We start from the raw sequence: 14,410 nt of genomic DNA, 5'->3' as shown, positions 1-14,410 counted from the left end.
CGAGGGTGTGTGGAGAGTGAATGGTTTCAATGAGGAAAACCCCCTGAAGAATGACAAGGTGCTAAGCAAGCCGTGGAGGGGGATGTTTTCCAGAAGAGAAAAAGGGAACACAGAGATAGCAGGCAAGTTGCTGAAAGCCACGCTCTCTGCTCTAGGCTGGCCTGCTCAGACACTTCCTGGCATGCCTCTGGGGGTCTCCTAGAACTGTTCATTCCCTTGGGATGGGCTCATGTCCCCAGGAGTCTGCTCCTATTTCCCCTCATCCAGGCTTCTTTTCTTTGCAATTAGCCAAGCTTCTTTGTCTCTTGGAATCCCTACCATCACCACTGCCTTGTAGGGCATGTGGGCCTCACTGCTGGAGCACCCTATAGCCAAGAGGGTCGAATTTGCTCCCGGCCTTTAAAACATACCCGTAAAGGCAGCGGGTACTCATGACTCTTTTGGGGGAAACTCTCTGGAATCACCTTCTTCCCCATCTGCTCCTAATTCTCCAGCACCATCTCTTATCTCTCTGGCCCCAAACTTCTGCTTCACATGCCAAATACCATATCTACCTCTGCTCCCCTATTTTGGGGTAACTTCCAAGCTCCCTCCTAGAGATTTTGTCTCTGGTGTCCTGTAGGGCTTTCAACTTAGCTAACTCATTTGATCTCTGTCTCCCAGTGCCAGATGGAACCTCATTTGGATGAGGGCAGAGGAGGAGATGGGGATCCTGAGCTTACCTTGGCAGGACATGTGGCCCACTTGGGATTTCTGCATCCTGCCAGTGAGAAGGTTCCTTCTCTGCATATTTACTCATTCATTTTATGGACAGTTTCAAGCATTTACTCTGTGCCTGGTATGGGGTAGGGTACTGGAAATGCAACAAATAAGGCAGACCCTGCTCCAATGGAGGGGACAGTCTATCGAAAAGTAACAAGGTGCCAACAATACAACTGAAACAGGGTGGTGCTATGAGAGCCGACGGGGAGCACTAAATCCCAATTTCATGGTGGTCAGGGAAGACTTCCTGGAGGAAGCCAGTCATGGATGAGACATAAAGGAAAACTAGCCACATGTGTTAGCTACATGAAAGAATGGATAAAAGAGTGTTGCAGGGACCCATGGGCATCTGAGTGAGTGAGGTGTGGCGGGAGCGTGGCATAGGGTGGAGGGATTTAAGTGGTGCAAGCAGGGTCCAGAACATGAAAGGGTGTGTAAGTGTGCTAAGGAGTTTGGACTTTCTCCTGTGGACATCGGGGAGCCATGAGGTGGTTGTGAACAACAGATTTGCATTCTGGAGAGATCCCTGCTGCTGCAGTGTAGTGGATGGATTCTGCGCCCAGGCTGCGGTGGTGATAGATGACCTCAGCCCTTGGAACTTGTGCTCTTTAGAGAATGCCCCACCCCCACAGCCCCCAGGGCCCCCCCACTTCCAACTTGCCACTTGAAAACAAAATGCCAGCCTTCCTTCCCCTCCACACTTGGCGTTTAGTGTGTCCCAGGCTTTGTCCAATCAGCACCGGCTGGCTTAGTGCCGCTCTGTTCCCTGGCTGGGGCCTGATAATGCGTGTCCTCCTTTGTTTCATTGTTCAAATATGTGTCTGTGATGTGGTTGGGACTGATAAGTAAAGAAAATTGTGTAGCTTAACAGCAGACATTTCATGACCTCTGGAGTCCCCCAAGATGCATGCTCCCAGCAAATTGTCGGCAAGCTCATTTATCACCGCTCTGACCTGGGACTTGGTGCACATTTCCCTATGAAAACAAGCCAGTGCCGTCAGTTCCCATCTGCCCCCATGCCACCATAATGAAGCGAGCTTTAACTAACCCTGGTACCCACTGAGTGGCCCCATCACAAATGGCTTTTGGGATGCAGACACCTGCACACAGAATGCATCATCTTCCTAATGTTGGATTCGTGTGGAAATCCAATACACCCTTGAAGCTTTATTTATTTTTGGCTTGGGTAATTGGATAGCATTAATTATTTATATTTTATGTTGCAAGCGGGCAGAGAAAGGGCAGGCCGGGGGAGGTTGGGAGAGGGACTGCTGACCAATTGGGACCATAGCAAGCAGCTAAAATATTCTAAACTTGATTAAGTACGGGTAATCGTGTGCAGTATTCCAAATAATTTTTGTGAGAATTTTTTTGACGTGGTTTCTCAGAAACTGTTGGGTGACTCAGAAGGCAAAATAAAAATTTATCATTCTTTGGGAAGTCCCTTGTCAGTCCAGTCCCTGCTACCCCAAACCTCATTGCACACCATAGTCGTGACTTCAGTGATAAGAGCAAACTGCAAACCTTTATTGGGACATTTACCATGTGCCAGGGCCCGTGCTAAGTCGCCACAAATGTTTGAACCTCACAACTCCGTGACTTATCTGTTTAATTATTATCCCTGTTTTATAGATGAATAAACTGAGGCCAAAGAGATTCAGTATCTCATCCAAATCCCAGCTAGTGAATGACAGAGCTAGGATTTGAACCTGGGCTTGGCTGACTCAGAGTCTTCAGCCTCTTTTTTTCTGAGGATGTTAATACTCCAGACTGAAGACAGGCACCCGCCCAGAAACTGTGAGTCCCACTGGGGTTTTAAGCTGCCTGGTAGGATCAGGACGGTAGGATCAGTGGATAGAGCTCCCTCTTTTATACTTGGCTTTCTTTATGAGTTGTGAAGCTAAAGGTTACTCTGTTAATTAAATGGGGAAGAAAGGGGCTATTGGAGGATCAGTGGCAAAGTGACTCCAATTAAACCTTTAATGAGTATATTAAGCCATGTAAATCACACGCTTTTTTTTCCCCCTTTGGGAACATCAGCGTCCCTTGGTGAGCAAATCATTGACCTACCCGTGTCAGCTGGGGCCTCCAGGAAGCTAGAAACATGGTGTATTCTGCAAGTAAAAAAGCTAAGTGGTGTTTGAGGGTTTAAGAAAGAGCAAGTAAGAAAGAATCCCCTTTCGATCACTGGTGTTTTACGAAATGTGACTTCCAGATTTAACAAAAAACACCAATTTAGGTGTCACCTTTCCTAATCTTTCATGAACAGAAGTTGGTTTTCTTTGAAACTCTGAGCCACTGCTGGCTGTCCCCCAAGCTCTCAGCCACGTTCTTGGTGGCGGGTGGCATCTGGAAGCTCTCCTCCTGTTCCCCTCTCTAGGTTGAAATACGCTTGGGCTGCCTGGAGGGGCCTTGGCAAGGATGAAAGGAGAAGCGATTTGGTGCTAGGATCTCCTCCTCACTAAATGGAGTGGGAGAGGCCATGAGCCAGAGTCCAAGACTCTGGTCTGTGTGATCGATCATTCATTCATTCATTCATTCATTCATTCAGCAAATCCTCATAGGACCCCTAGGACACTCCAGGCTCCGTGCCCTAGGATTTACCACTGCTCTTTAATTTAGTTTTCTCAAAAACCCTTGGAGATAGACTTTGTGACTCTCACCCCCATTCTAAAGATGAAGAGACAGACTCAGAAAGGGTAGTTACTTATTCAATGCCACGCACATAATCTGTTGCAGATTTGGGCCTTGAGCCAAAGTCTAATAGATTCCAAAGTTTGGACTTTACTTGACTTGGAGTTGGAGAGAAATGACTGAACGTTCTAGGCTAGGCCCGGCAGGGTTCAGGATTCCGTGGGAGAGAGCTGGGAGCCCTGGGGTCAGACTTGGGGCCAGGATCTGGGCACAGGAGACCAGACCCTACAGAGAGAGCCCAGGATATACAGCACTTCTGTGCCCCAGCGTCCTCTGTGGAGCTGCTTCTCTACCTTCCCACTCATACCTCCTGCCCAGCTTCAGGGGGCACCGGCAGAAGAGGGACCTTCCCGAGAGATTGGGAACAGTGTTAGAGGATGTGTTATAAAGGTGTCGAATGTTTTGTATCAGACAACTCCTGCACTGCTTTATTGGGGCCCTTTTCTCCCTTTCATCTATCACATGGAACTTTATTTTGACTTTCTACTGGTTTTCATCTAATCCCTGCTGTTTTATGTATTCAACACACACTTAAACAGTGTTAATGTGCTGGGCACTATTCTAAGCCCTTTATAAACACTAACTCATTTACCTCTGTAACTACTCTACTAAGTAGATATTATTTTTTAAAGGATTTATTTATTTATTTTAGAGGGGGCAGGGGCAGAGGGAGAGGGAGAGAGAGTCTTAAGTAAACTCCACACCGAGCACAGAGCCCCGTGTGGGGCTCGATCTCACGACCCTGAGGTCACAACCTAAGCCGAAACCAAGAGTTGGACGCTTAATGGACTGAGCCACCCAGGAGCCCCCTAAGTAAGTATTATTATCCCTGTTTTACAAATAAGGAAACCGAGGCATGGAGAAGTTAATGAACTTCTGCGAGACCACACAGTCAGGACATGGCTAAGCTGGAATTTGAACCCAGAGGATGTGGCTCCAGCTTCTGGACTCTTGACAACAACATTGTGCTGATGTTTCTGACAACTCTCTGATGGGGTATTTTCATTCCAAAGAAATATTTAGAAAAACAAAAATACTCTGAGGCATGAATAATGAAGGCTTAATGGACAGACGGCTGCATAATAGGGTCCATGTTTGGAGGCAGGACTTTGTGTGCCATCCTTCACATCACACTTCAGACTGGGGGGTTGGAGGACAGACCTCCCTTAAGGCTAGGCTTCCTTGACACAAGAAGGGCTCTTTCCCTTAATGAATCACTGAACAGATGTTTCCTGAGCATCCAGTATATACGAGGCACTGTGCTGGGTGGTAAGGACTGAAATGAAATCTCTTCACTTAAGAATGTCATAATAGAGTGTAGGGGAGAGGAAGGGACCGTGTGTGATAAGGCTTGGGGTGAGGGGTCAGTAGAGTTTACTGGGTAAGAGAACAGGCTTTGGCACCATCTTCACCTCGATTTAGTCTGGCTCCACTACAGTGGTGCCTTGGTTTTTTCATCTGTAAAGTGGGGATAACATTATTATCAAGCTCTCAATTTTTTTTTAAACCTGGCTCCAGCTCTCAGCAAACACGAATTGAATGCTGTGGCTGCCATTAGAAATGAACACGGATGGAACATGATGATTTTCCAAAGACATAGATGGTGGGAGCGCAAGGCCAGATTTCTAGACGAGGGTTATATTCTTTTTTTTTAAATAATTTTTATTGTTATGTTAATCACTGTACATTACATCATTAGTTTTTGATGTAGTGTTCCATGATTCATTGTTTGTGCATAACACCCAGTGCTCCATGCAGAACGTGCCCTCTTTAATACCCATCACCAGGCTAACCCATCCCCCCACCCCCTCCCCTCTAGAACCCTGTTTGTTTTTCAGAGTCCTTCGTCTCTCATGGTTCGTCTCCCCCTCCGACTTATTCTCCTTCATTCTTCCCCTCCTGCTATCTTCTTCTTTTTTTTTCTTAGCATATATTGCATTATTTGTTTCAGAAGTACAGATCCGTGATTCATCGGTCTTGTACAATTCACAGTGCTCACCATAGCACATACCCTCCCCAATGTCTATCACCCAGCCACCCAATCCCTCCCACACCCCCACCACTCCAGCAACCCTCAGTTTGTTTCCTGAGATTAAGAATTCCTCATATCAGTGAGGTCATATGATACATGTCTTTCTCTGATTGACTTATTTCACTCAGCATAACACCCTCCAGTTCCATCCACTTTGTTGCAAATGGCAAGATCTCATTCCTTTTGATGGCTGCATAATATTCCATTGTGTATATATACCACATCTTCTTTATCCATTCATCTGTCGATGGACATCTTGGCTCTTTCCACAGTTTGGCTATTGTGGACATTGCTGCTATAAACACTGGGGTGCACGTACCCCTTCGGATCCCTACATTTGTATCTTTTTTTTTTTTTAAGATTTTATTTATTTATTTGACAGAGAAACACAGCGAGAGAGGGAACACAAGCAGGGGGAGTGGGAGAGGGAGAAGCAGGCTTCCCGCGGAGCAGAGAGCCCGATGCAGGGCTCGATCCCAGGACCCTGGGATCATGACCTGAGCCGAAGGCAGACGCTTAATGACTGAGCCACCCAGGCGCCCCACATTTGTATCTTTGGGGTAAATACCCAGTAGGGCAATTGCTGGATCATATGGTAGCTCTATTTTCAACTGTTTGAGGAGCCTCCATACTGTTTTCCAGAGTGGTTGCACCAGCTTGCATTCCCACCAACAGTGTAGGAGGGTTCCCCTTTTTCCACATCCCCACCAACATCTGTCGTTTCCTGACTTGTTCATTTTAGCCATTCTGACGGGTGTGAGGTGGTATCTCATTGAGGTTTTGATTTGGATTTCCCTGATGCCGAGCGATGTTGAGCACTTTTTCATATGTCTGTTGGCCATTTGGATGTCTTCTTTGGAAAAATGTCTGTTCATGTCTTCTGCCCATTTCTTGATTGGATTATTTGTTCTTTGGGTGTTGAGTTTGATAAGTTCTTTATAGATTTTGGATACTAGCCCTTTATCTGATATGTCATTTGCAAATATTTTCTCCCATTCTGTCGGTTGTCTTTTGGTTTTGTGGACTGTTTCTTTTGCTGTGCAAAAGCTTTTTATCTTGATGAAATCCCAATAGTTCATTTTTGCCCTGGCTTCCCTTGCCTTTGGCGATGTTTCTAGGAAGAAGTTGCTGTGGCTGAGGTGGAAGAGGTTGCTACCTGTGTTCTCCTTTAGGATTTTGATGGACTCCTGTCTCACGTTTAGGTCTTTCAACCATTTGGAGTCTATTTTTGTGTGTGGTGTAAGGAAATGGTCCAGTTTCATTCTTCTGCATGTGGCTGTCCAATTTTCCCAACACCATTTGTTGAAGAGACTGTCTTTTTTCCATTGGACATTCTTTCCTGCTTTGTCAAAGATGAGTTGACCATAGAGTTGAGGGTCCATTTCTGGGCTCTCGATTCTGTTCCATTGATCTATGTGTCTGTTTTTGTGCCAGTACCATACTGTCTTGATGATGACAGCTTTGTAATAGAGCTGGAAGTCCGGAATTGTGATGCCGCCAGCTTTGCTTTTCTTTTTCAAGATTCCTCTAGCTATTCGGGGTCTCTTCTGGTTCCATACAAATTTTAGGATTATTTGTTCCATTTCTTTGAAAAAGGTGGATGGTATTTTGATGGGGATTGCATTGAATGTGTAGATTGCTCTAAGTAGCACTGACATCTTCACAATGTTTGTTCTTCCAATCCATGAGCATGGAACGTTTTTCCATTTTTTTGTGTCTTCTTCAATTTCTTTCATGAGTATTTTATAGTTTTCTGAGTACAGATCCTTTGCCTCTTTGGTTAAATTTATTCCTAGGTATCTTATGGTTTTGGGTGCAATTGTAAATGGGATCGACTCCTTGATTTGTCTCTTCTGTCTTGTTGTTGGTGTATAGGAATGACACTGATTTCTGTGCATTGATTTTATATCCTGCTACTTTACTGAATTCCTGTATGCGTTCTAGCAGTTTTGGGGTGGAGTCTTTTGGGTTTTTCACATACAGTATCATATCATCTGCAAAGAGTGAGAGTTTGACTTCCTCTTTGCCGATTTGGATGCCTTTGATTTCTTTTTGTTGTCTGATTGCTGTGGCTAGGACTTCTAATACTATGTTGAATAGCAGTGGTGAGAGTGGACATCCCTGCCGCGTTCCTGACCTTAGGGGAATCATCTTTTCCCCATTGAGAATGATATTCACTGTAGGTTTTTCATAGATGGCTTTTATGATATTGAGGTATGTACCCTCTATCCCTATACTCTGAAGAGTTTTGATCAAGAAAGGATGCTGTACTTTGTCAAATGCTTTTTCTGCATCTATTGAGAGGATCATATGATTCTTGTTCTTTCTTTTGTTAATGTATTGTATCACGTTGATTGATTTGCGGATGTTGAACCAGCCTTGCAGCCCAGGGATAAATCCCACTTGGTCCTGGTGAATAATCCTTTTAATGTACTGTTGGATCCTATTGGCTAGTATTTTGGTGAGAATTTTTGCATCCATGTTCATCAAGGATATTGGTCTGTAATTCTCCTTTTTGATGGGGTCTTTGGTTTTGGGATCAAGGTAATGCTGGCCTCATAAAGTGAGTTTGGAAGTTTTCCTTCCATTTCTATTTTTTGGAACAGTTTCAGGAGAATAGGTATTAATTCTTCTTTAAATGTGTGATAGAATTCCCCTAGGAAGCCATCTGGCCCTGGGCTTTTGTTTTTCGGGAGATTTTTGATGACTGCTTCAATTTCCTTAGTGGCTATAGGTCTGTTCAGGTTTTCTATTTCTTCCTGGTTCAATTTTGGTAGTTGATACATCTCTAGGAATGCACCCATTTCTTCCAGGTTATCTAATTTGCTGGCATAGAGTTTCTCATAATATGTTCTTATAATTGTTTGTATTTCTTTGGTGTTGGTTGTGATCTCTCCTCTTTCATTCATGATTTTGTTGATTTGGGTCATTTCTCTTTTCTTTTTGATAAGTCTGGCCAGGGGTTTATCAATCTTGTTAATTCTTTCAAAGAACCAGCTCCTAGTTTCGTTGATCTGTTCTACTGTTCTTTTGGTTTCTATTTCATTGATTTCTGCTCTGATCTTTATTATTTCTCTTCTCCTTCTGGGTTTAGGCTTTCTTTGCTGTTCTTTCTCCAGCTCTTTTAGGTGTAGGGTTAGGTTGTGTATTTGAGACCTTTCTTATTTCTTGAGAAAGGCTTGTATTGCTATATACTTTCCTCTCAGGACTGCCTTTGCTGTATCCCAAAGATTTTGAACAGTTGTGTTTTCATTTTCATGGGTTTCCATGAATTTTTTTAATTCTTCTTTAATTTCCTGGTTGACCCATTCATTCTTTAGTAGGATGCTCTTTAGCCTCCATGTATTTGAGTTCTTTCTGACTTTCCTCTTGTGATTGAGTTCTAATTCCAAAGGACTGTGGTCTGAAAATATGCAGGGCATGATCCCAGTCTTTTGGTACCGGTTGAGACCTGATTTGTGACCTAGGATGTGATCAATTCTGGAGAATGTTCCATGGGCACTAGAGAAGAATGTGTATTCCGTTGCTTTGGGATGGAATGTTCTGAATATGTCTGTAAAGTCCAGTTGTTCCAGTGTTTCATTTAAAGTCTTTATTTCCTTGTTGATCTTTTGCTTAGATGATCTGTCCAATTCAGTCAGGGGGGTGGTAAAGTCCCCCACTATTATTGTATTGTTTTCAATGTGTTTCTTTGCTTTTGTTATTAATTGCCTTATATAATTGGCTGCTCCCACGTTAGGGGCATAGATATTTACAATTGTTAGATCTTCTTGTTGGATAGACCCTTTAAGTAGGATATAGTGTCCTTCTTCATCTCTTATTATAGTCTTTGTTTTAAAATCTAATTTGTCTGATATAAGGATTGCCACCCCAGCTTTCTTTTGGTGTCCATTAGCATGGTAAATGGTTTTCCACCCCCTCATTTTCAATCTGGGGGTGTCTTTCGGTCTAAAATGAGTCTCTTGCAGACAGCATATTGATGGGTCTTGTTTTTTAATCCAATCTGATAGCCTGTGTCTTTTGATTGGGTCATTGAGCCCATTTACATTCAGGGTAACTATTGAAAGGTATGAATTTAGTGCCATTGTATTGCCTATAAGGTGACTGTTACTGTATATTGTCTGTGCTCCTTTCTGATCTATGCTGCTTTTAGGCTCTCTCTTTGCTTAGAGGACCTCTTTCAATATTTCTTGGAGGGCTGGTTTTGTGTTTGCAAATTCCTTTAGTTTTTGTTTGTCCTGGAAGCTTTTTATCTCTCCTTCAATTTTCAATGAGAGCCTAGCTGGATATAGTATTCTTGGCTGCATATTTTTTTCATTTAGTGCTCTGAAGATATCATGCCAGTCCTTTCTGGCCTGCCAGGTCTCTGTGGATAGGTCTGTTGCCAGTCTAATGTTTCTACCATTGTAGGTTACATATCTCTTCTCCCGAGCTGCTTTCAGGATTTTCTTTTTGTCTCTGAGACTCATAAGTTTTACTATTAGATGTCGGGGTGTTGACCTATTTTTATTGATTTTGAGAGGGGTTCTCTGTGCCTCCTGGATTTTGATGCCTGTTTCCTTCCCCACATTAGGGAAGTTCTCTGCTATTATTTGCTCCAATATACCTTCTGCCCCTCTCTCTCTTTCTTCTTCTTCTGGGATCCCAATTATTCTAATGTTGTTTTGTCTTATTGTATCGCTTATCTCTCGAATTCTGCCCTCGTGATCCTGTAGTTGTTTATCTCTCTTTTTCTCAGCCTCTTTATTTTCCATCATTTGGTCTTCTATATCGCTGATTCTCTCTTCTGCCTCATTTATCCTAGCAGTTAGTGCCCCCATTTTTGATTGCACCTCATTAATAGCCTTTTTGATTTTGACTTGGTTAGATTTTAGTTCTTTTATTTCTCCAGAAAGGGTTTCTCTAACAACTTCCACACTTTTTTCAAGCCCAGCTAGTATCTTTAAAGTCATGATTCTGAACTCTAGGTCCGACATCGTACTAATGTCCGTATTGAGTAGGTCCCTGGCAGACGATACTACCTCTTGTTCTTTTTGCTGAGGTGATTTTTTCATCTTGTCATTTTGTCCAGAGGAGAACAGATGAATGAGAGAACAGAATGCTAACAGGTTAACAACGTCTCCAGCAAATATACTCTATACAAATCAGAAAAGACCTGAAACCAGGGGACAAGAAAGGGAAAGAAAGAAGAGAAAAAAAAAAAGGAAAAAGAAAAAGATAAAAACGAACAAAAACAGAACAAAACAAAAAAAAAACAGAATATGATCAAATATGATCAGGCTAGTGCATAGATCAGTGCCACACACTAGCTTTTGGGCATATTTTGGTCTGTTAGAAGAAAGTGCCTGCTAAAATTTTAAAGGAAGAAAGACTTATATATGTACAAAATAAGGGCTGATACAATGAAGGGATGGCAGATGATTGTAAAGATGAAAATTATAAAAGATTTTATAGAAGGAATTGATAAGATAAGAAGTTGTTTTTAAAAAGAAGAAGATTTAAAAAGAAAAAGAAAAAGGAAAAAAAAGGGAGAGAATGTGATCAGGCAGGAGACTAGAACAAAGCCATACACTAGTGATTTAGGGTATATTTTGATCTTAGAAGAAACTGTATCTCAAAATTTTAAAGAGAGAACAACTTATATATATATATAAAAATAAGGGTAACTACTATGAAGGGATAAAAATATGACTCTAAAAATGAAAAATAAAAAATGTTTTTTTAAAAAGGGATTGATAAGATGTTGTTTGAAAAAGGGAAAAAGAAAAATTCAAAAAAAAAACAGTTAAAAAATTAACTTTGAAAAACTAATGAATTATGGTAAAAAAGCCATGAATTCTATGTGCAGTGTTCCTCTAGCGCTGGAGTTCTCCCGTTCTCCTTGATCGGTAAACTTGGTCTTGGCTTGCTGGCTGCTCGTGCTGATCTTCTGGGGGAGGGGCCTGTTGCCGTGGTTCCCAAATGTCTTTGCCGGAGGCGGAATTGTCCCGCCCTTGTGTGTCCTGGCTAAGCAAGCTGCTCCGGTTTGCTCTCAGGAGCTTTTGTTCCCTGCAAGCTCTCGGTACAGCTTTGGAGGACCAGGGTGAAAATGGTGGCCTCCCAATCTCCGCCCGGAGGAGCTGAGAACTCGGGGCCCCGCTCCTCAGTGTGCCCCCAGAGAAAAGCAGTTACTCCCGTCTCCCCAGTCTCCGGCTGCACTCCGTGCTCACCCGGCCTGTGATCGAGCGTTTCTATCTCTGGCACCCAACCCCGTGTGGAGTCTCCAAACCCAGCAGATCCCTGCAGTGCATTCCCGCGCCGCTCCTCCCGGGGAGGAAGGGGAGTCTCCCCAGTTCTGCCGCTTGTTGGGTCCCTGCTGGAGGAGCAGTGGCCTGACTGGGCCGCGGATCACAGTTTATGGCAACCCCGAGCTGAGAGCCCGTGCCTCGGCTCCGTCTCTGCAGCTGGCTTCCCTGCTCTGATACCTGGGAACTCTGCCACATTCAGGCACCCCCGGTCTTTCTGTGACCCCGAGGGTCCTGAGACCACACTCTCCCGCGAGGGTTCCACCCCCAGCTTAGCCACTGGAGTGACGTCCCTCAGCGGAGCCGACTTCTAAAAGTTCCGATTTTGTGCTCCGCGGCTCTAGCACTTGCCAGAAGCGGCCCACGGAGGCCCCCTCCCCCGCCGTCTATCCTCCCGAATATTGCCTCGGATTCACTTCTCCGCACGTCCTACCTTCCAGAAAGTGGTCGCTTTTCTGTTCAGAGTGTTGTTACTCTTCTTATCTTCGATCTCCTGTTGAGTTCGTAGGTGTTCAGAATGGTTTGACCCCTATTCAGCTGAATTCCTGAGACCAGACGAAATCCAGGTCTCCTACTCCTCTGCCATCTTGCTCCGCCCCAAGGGTTATATTCTTAAGTGGCGTGGCAAAGGGCAAGAAGAGGTGCCTCACTTAGCACTGGCAGTCTCCATTTAATCGTGGTCCCAGGCATCTGGAGGTGTCTGCCTGGCTAGTCATAAATTCTCCCAACAGAATTGAGGCAAATGCCATTTGTCCAAAGAGGACTTGGCTGTGCTTTTTGTCACCCACAATATTTAGAGTGGTAGCTCACTCTTTTGTTGATAGCTGTTAGTCTTTTTTTTTTTGCGCCAAATTGCTCTTTAGAAATACAGGTCCTCTATCATTTGATCAGTTGCCCTTCATTACCTGACTGACCTCTGTTCCTTCTTTCAGACCCGGTGTTGATGCCTCTGTAGAGAAACCGTCCTGCCTGGCTTGGGCAGAGCGCTTTGTGCACAGCATGCTCTCCCTACTGCTGTGTAGGAGTGCTGGGATTGGCAGAGTATACGAGTAACCCTAGTAAGACTAGGCAAGCACGTGATCCAGCTTTGGAGCTTTGTTGTACCCAAGGATTAACAATCACAATTAAAATTTAGAAGTAATTAAATTCAAATTAAAAAGTAACTAAAATCCATTACTTACATGTCCTGGAGACACCAAAGATACTCATCATCATCTACCACAATCCTTGGCAAAATTCCCTTTTCTCTCCTCTCCAGTTACAGCCAGCCCCTCTCTCTGCCTCAAACCCCAAATCTCATAACACATGATGTGCAAGAATTTTCTGTCTCTTTCTTACCTCTGTATCTTCTCTATTCTTTGTCTATGGATGTAGTGTCTTTCCTAGCAAGTAAAAAAATCTTTTTTCTTTAAGAGAAGGAAGCAGGAAAACCAAGATGGCAATGCAGGATTTTCCTTAGTCGGTGGAGATAAATATAAAAATGGAAACACTTAAAGTCCATCAACTTTTGTTCCATCACTCATAGGCACCAGTCCTCTCCATTGTGAGACCCTCTGGACTGAGTGGGGATTGAGCAATTCATGCCTGTAGCCTACGTTTCCTAAGGTAATGGGGGAGGAAGAAGGGCAGGAGGCATAAATATTCATTTGCTTGTTGAGCCCCTATGTTCATGGCTCTGATTGAGTTCCAGGATCATGTTTTTTTTTTTTTTTTGACAATGAAGAGAATCAAGGGCCTGTGCACAGAGCAACTTGATATCAGATTGGCCCTGAACCAGTCCATAATACAGGGGAACAGGTGTTGGTGGTGCTGGACAGCATACTCCCACCCCTATGGGAACCCCCATGGCATCTCCAGCTCTCTTTTATGTTCTTCTGGGTAGTTAGCTCAGAAGCTCTCAACCTGAGTGTGTAGCAGAGTCACCTGGACAGCTTTCAGGTGGGTCAGGTGCCACTCCCCGGATTTCTGATTTATTAAGGCGAAGGGTGTCCTGAGAATCTGAATTTTAACAAGTCCCAAGAGCTGCTGGGATATACACTTTGAACACCACTGCGTTAGCAGCCAAAGGTACTTCCATTCCAGACTGTCTTATGAACTCATTTGAACTCCTGAGGCAATTGAAAGCTCTTGGGTTATGGGACATTTAAAGGACTTTCTAATAACCAGAATACATTTTCTACCCATATGCCATCAAATAACATTTCCTTCCCCTTCCCAAATGTATCTAGAGTCCTTCTCCTTCATTACAAGCCCCCACAGACATGGATGTTCTTTTTGCTGAGGTGATTTTTTTCATCTTGTCATTTTGTCCAGAGGAGAACATGTAGCTAGGGAGTCTTTATTCTGTCTCTTGGCAATCTCTTCTGGCTTTCCTCCTTCTCATTGTGTCCTATTTATTATTTATTAAGAGGCTTTTAGCCCAACTAAGGGGTGGGGTATGGGGAGGGGTGATGTGGCGACCGGTCCTCTCCATGTGGTGAGAAGAGGACCAGAGCTAGAGCTCGCTCTGGAGCACAGCCCTGCCGCTGGGTCTGCCCTGCTTGGCGCGGCTTCATTTTGTGAAGCATCTTCACAGCTGCTATCTCGTTTTTTGACATAGCATCCAGGAGGCAGAAAGGGCAGGTGTTACTATCTTGAA

Source organism: Eumetopias jubatus, unplaced genomic scaffold (genome assembly GCF_037043125.1).
Source record: "Eumetopias jubatus isolate StellerSeaLion01/CBP00866 unplaced genomic scaffold, mEumJub1_p1.0 scaffold_13, whole genome shotgun sequence".
Taxonomy (NCBI): Eukaryota; Metazoa; Chordata; class Mammalia; order Carnivora; family Otariidae; genus Eumetopias; species Eumetopias jubatus.
This window is presented reverse-complemented; position numbering follows the sequence as displayed.